This window comes from Telmatherina bonti (genome assembly GCF_933228915.1).
Source record: "Telmatherina bonti genome assembly, chromosome: 15".
Classification (NCBI taxonomy): domain Eukaryota; kingdom Metazoa; phylum Chordata; class Actinopteri; order Atheriniformes; family Telmatherinidae; genus Telmatherina; species Telmatherina bonti.
This window is the reverse complement of record NC_136613.1, coordinates 15404426-15410425: the sequence shown is the minus strand read 5'-3', so window position 1 is coordinate 15410425 and position 6000 is coordinate 15404426.

Below are 6000 nucleotides of genomic sequence, written 5' to 3'. Positions count from 1 at the left end.
AGGCGAATAGCCCTGAAATCTATCATATAATGATCTGGCCCTAATGACTGCAGCTTCAGTAATCGGACAGACCTTCAGTTAATCACTGTTGTCTCCCTTTAAACTCAATGTCTTGTAATGACCATGTCCTCCAGGTCCCCTTTCTCTTCTCTGTTCCGCCACTTTGTCCCTCTATATACTGAGTAGAAAGAAAATAAATCTGTATAATTTATGTTTATACTCAAATAAATTGTATGCAGTGCCAACCTTTCTGGCAGCTGTTCTGCAAGAGAAAGAGAAGATGCAACGTGAGCACTCCCAAGTATTCAAGTCTTGATCATAACTCCACCATATAAGCTACTGCCTCTGCTCCCTATCAGCCTCCTCCTCCTTTGCCCCTGCTGCCTTACCTGTACTCACCTATGTCTGTCTGTGCAAGTGAGTGAGAGCCAAGCCACCTTTGGGACTGGCTGATTAGGGTATTAAAAATAAATGGGCTCAGTTTAGGCAAAGGGGGGGAGGGGAGTGGGGGGGTGGCACTGTGGTATATATTTCTGTTAATTTTTCTCCCCCCTCTCTCTCCTATGTAGTGACTGATCTGGCAGAATATGATAGCACGGGCTGTCACGGTAATAATTAGGCCTATTTTCCGTGAGGTCATCTTACAGGGACGCTGGGCGGCTGTGGTTCACACACAGGGTGCTCTATGCTGCTCCTGCCCCAGAGCCCCCAGGATATGATCATCCACACAGAGCAACAAAGAATCACTCCGCAGCAAATGAGCGAAACATAAAACACCTACAATCTGATATGGACCGCGGTTCCCAACGCTGGGAGAATTTACCTCACTGGGCTTCTAGCTGAAAATCTAACAGGCTTTTATCGAATTGTCTCCAGTCTGAAATTTTAAACAAGATCTGTGGGAGGATTGAGGTGTCATGGGAATTATTTGTGATGGATGTTAAGGGTAGCCTGAGTACATTGGCTTGTTATCAAGCAATTGAATTTGAAAATGTTTCGTTTAAATAAAACCTGAAGGTGTGAGGGCAATAACACTATTTGGTAATGGGTTTGTCACCAGAAAGTCAACAGTGCCAAGTCAGAGCGCAACATATTTCAGTTCCATTGAAAACACTCCCTGGTTGGGTCAACAGCTGCAGGCTAGAATTAGAAATCAATTATTCAGCTTCGACAAGCTCATTAAGTCTCTGAATAGGATTTTCTGTTCTGAGTCTGCCTGCTCATTTCTTCTAGCTTGCTGTTTCTAATTAGTATTTCTTTTCCTTTTAAAGTTTGATGGGAGTTTGGGTGAAAAATGTAAGCATTGACTTAACATTCACGGGCCTGTTGGCCTTTCTGAAAAGTATCATTATCTGTTGAAGAGGCTGTATCGGTACATTGGAAGACCACTGAGGTTGTTTGCTTTTAGTTTGGGCACTGTCTAATGATTGGTGTCATCAGGCTAAATTAGGCATTAATAATCAAAGGAGTGTAATCTGGGTAAATTAAGCATTAATAATCAAAGGATGACTGGAAATTATCACACGTGGTAAATGAAGCAGCACTAATCAGCAGTAAGAAAGAGGGCAGGAGGCCAGCAAAGTATTTTAAGACAGAAAATGGAAGGATATGTACTGGCAAGCGCATTTATAATAAGCTCCTGCTGACAGACTGTGCTAAAATGATTGATGTTGTCATAGAAACATCCATCCTCTTGGTATTTTGGCATATTCTGAGGGAAGCCAGACACAAGCTTGCATCTCCTAATGTTGCCTACATCACCTGCAGCGCAAGAAGGCATATTTGCAAACCCTTTCCCTGGCCATCCCTTGTTCTGTCTCACCGTGCTTGCTCCTCTCATCCCTCCCTTTCTCCCCCTCTTTTCTCTCTCTTCCTCTCCTCCCTTCCTCTCCTCTCCACATTGTGTATGTCTATCTGATCCCGTGGCCTTTTGTTGCGCTATGAAAGGCCCGATGCCACACTCATTATTTTCTCCTTTATCTCTCTCCCCACTGCTCTGATTAGAACAGTCGCCCCTGACAGACGCCCTCAGCCAGCTCCTATCCATTACACAGTGCGTGTGTTTGTGTGTGTTTGTGTGTGTGTGTGTGTGTGTGTGTGTGTGTGTGTGTGTGCGTGTGTGTGCAAGTGAGTGAGACGTGAAGCTACTTACCTATATAAACCATAAGTGTTTTCAGCGAGGTAAATGTCTAACACAAAGGAAATTGGGAAAACACAGATGCCACATAAAGGGTAAAAGAAGAAGAAAATTTGTTGTGTTTTGATAATTTGGAGGTTTTTGTGAAGTGAAATTGCCAGCTTTTGCACATTCACGCATTGCAAGGTCTTTCAGTCACACATCAGGCACTCACTTCAGATTCACTGGAATTGGTGGCTTGCTGCAAGTTTTATGGTGTTTGGTGTTGCAAAGTTGTGCTTACTGTTGAAACTTAGGGCAGAATAAACATTTTGACTTCATGCGTTCAATTGGATATTCCTTTGTCACTTAAAAAAGTTATAAGTATGCAACAAAGAAAGCAGGAGATGAACTGATGATTTAGGAAGGGGTTCTTCCACGTTAAATGATCAGAGAAGATCCCCCCAGCTTTGAAGCGTAATGTTGACATTGTAATATAAGAGGTCATACACACAAAGTGCACTGGATATCAACAACAAGCTTTTAATACATCAAATGCTAATCTCCAAGAAGCTGTGTACAGTTTAAGATTTAATTTATGCATATATTGGTCATTCTGACTTGTAGGAAACACTCTAAAATATTTTGAGATACAAGTAAAAAAAGAACAGAAATCCTTTTTACACATTAGTTTCTTATAGGTACTCCTCTATCCAGAGTAGTATGAATATGTAATTATCTTTTAAATTGTTTTATTATGCAAAATGAAGCATAAATTTGATGAAACTCAGATGGATTCACCTGAGTTAATGGAATATGGGTTTAAGAGGGAACTAATTATCCCAGTTTAGCAGGCAGTGAATGTATTTCTTTGCAAGGCCTGATTCTGAATGTAAACATTAATGGCCTCCTTGATTAGCATAAGAATAGTGAGTTATTGTCCTGCTCACTCTGCATCCTATTGGATATGCATCTGTGCTGCTTCACACACAGACACACACACACACACAAGGACAGACTTCTAGCTTTAATACACTTATTACCTGTGTTATCAACGCACGATGCCATTTCTGTTATTGTTTTGCTAATCCATAAAATTCATTTCTCCAATCAAATTACAGTTTTAGGGCCCAATGACATTACTGGACCCCCCCCCCCCCCACACACACACACACGCACACCTCCCCGTCCACACACACACACACACACACACACACACACACACACACACCCTTCCCCCATCACTGATGCATAAACAAAAATAAATGGGGGGGGATCGAGCTTCAACTTTTGAGATGAAGCACAATATTTAATATGTGCACAGCTGAAGAGGCTAAGTCGTGCTGCTTACTTTCGTGCCTATGCTTTCTTTGGAAGTCTGGCAAACACAGGAGAACAGTATTTAAACAAAGGAAAGGAGAATAAGCAAAAAGAGGTAGGACCCAAGTGAAGTGTTAAATTAAGAAAAAAAGATGATGAAGAGAGTTAAAGGGCAGGTGAAAAGGGGGAGCTTTGACTTGAGGCCTCCTGGGGATGATGACCTTATTTCAAATTCTGGGTGAGGGACGGTACTTAGGCAACTGAGAAGCCCCCCCTAAGTCTCAGATTCACACACTAACACGGACACTCATACACACTTTCAAGACTGAGTTCAGGAATAGAGAACCCCCCCTGAAGTCCAGCAGCTTCCTCAAAGGCCAAGCAGCTACCCCTGTTGCTAGTAAAGCTACACAATAGGTTACACTTATAATATTCCTGCATGGTTCAAGACTTTCACTTTTTTTTCTTTTCACTGGAGAATTAATACAGTTTAACATGGTGGATCTGATGACTAATTTTCTATGTGCAGAGCTGGTTTATTGAGATCCTATTTATATCAGAGCTAGTTTGAAGGATTTTCTAAAGCATTTTGGTTTATAATAATAAACAAAAGATCATGAGATGGTAAAGAGGAGAGGAAGGGAAGAAAAGCTAGGGTGCCTTTACTGGATATTAAAGGAAATGAAGCCAAATCAAACTTTATTTCTAAAGTGCTTTTCATGCCAGAAGCAACATAAAGTGCTTTACATTATAAAACAAAGTCATGCAGATTAAAATAAAACAGTGTCACTTTAGGAGTATCCACCAAAGCCTCAGTCTTTTAAGCATGGATGGGACATGGTTCACTTTATTATGCTAAACCCTATCAGAAAATCTTATTTTAAAAATGAGTAAGGTGATTAATACTGTTTTTATTTACAAAGAACTTCCATCTGTTAACATTTGCAATGTGCATAATGTACATAAAATTACTGAAAAGATTAAGCGAAGCGGGAGAAATTTCACTGGACAAGGGCAAAGGTTTGAAACTAAGTTGGATGTAACCAGGACCCCTTAAGCTAAGGTTGAGCAACTCCAGTCTTCAGGCGTTCAAAGCCTCCCTGCTGCAACACACCTGACTCAAATCAATGGCTAATTATCAGACTAACGCAGAGTTTACTATCAAGCTCTGTACCAGTCTGCTAACTAAGTCTGATGTGTGTCAGGTGCGCTTCAGCAGGTAAACTCCAACCATTTGCAGGACTGCTCCCCTCGAAGACCAGAGTTGCTGACCTCTGCCTTGAGTGGTACTGCACAAGAACCATCATGCAATAATCATCAGTTTAGGAACACCTTGGAAAACCATTGTTACTTTGCATAGTTCACCAATAACAATAATACACAAAGAGAAAGACACAGGTATCAACTCCATATTGGGACATCACTGAATTCTCAAGACACAGGCTTCTCTTAGGTGGACATAGTCAATAGACATGTGTTCAGTGATCAGATGAGACCATGTTTAAGCTGCCTCTAGAAAAAATTAGCATTGGTAGGCTATTATCTACCAAAGATTAATATACCCTCCAGGCTGTTGTCAGCAAAAGATGCAAAAGCCAGCTGTGATGAAATAGGATACAACAATGTCCTTGGCATATATGTGTGGAGGTACCACTGATGCAAGGTGTATGTTGGAATTTTAGTGACACATATTCCCATTAATATGATGTCTTGTCCTTGGAAACCAGTGGCTATTTCAACAGAACAATGTCACATTTAATTCTGTGTGATTGACAAATGGATGGCTTCATGGAAACTATTCTGGGTATTACCAGCCAGTCTGTTCAGATTTGTCTCCCATTGAAATATATGGCACATCAGGAAAATGCACTCAGTCTTTTTAGGCATAATCATGTGACATTTTGAACCATATTCTTTTCTCAAAATCTTAACTTAACCAGGTATTTATTGTCTACAACTAACCCCAACCAAAGACAATTGACAACAACATAAAAAGTATTCAATTTTTTGCCCAGAGTTGGATGAGACTTAAGTTTGGTTTTCATACATGACTGAGTATGCCCCCCCATCTTTTATCTTGCATGTAAGGGTTGTGCAAAATTGCTATTATGAAAGTTTCATTTAAAGCAAAACATCATCATGTGACAATAGCAAAGGAAATGTAGACTTGTAACTTTTTCAACCAAGTTTTGTGAATTTGTGGCAGTACTATGTTATGGAAAAAGTTATGTTTCTGAAAGGCTTAAAACATTTTCTTTGCTGAAAAAGTGCATTAACTACATTTTTACCCTTCATTGTGGACCTGCTACATTTAACACTTTTGACAAATGTTGTTTAATCTCACTCTGATGTTAGACTATTGGGACAAAAGTTAGTAAACTATAAAGCAAGCCAACTTCACATTGATTTATATTCTACTTTTTGGTTTTTCTTTACTTTTTGTTGTGAAACTTACTTTCCAACTTGTTTCATCAAAGTGATGTTATGCCAATAATAAGCTGTTAAGATCATGTAGTCACACAGATGTTTTTTTTATTCTACATAGAATAAAAGCTAAAACAAAA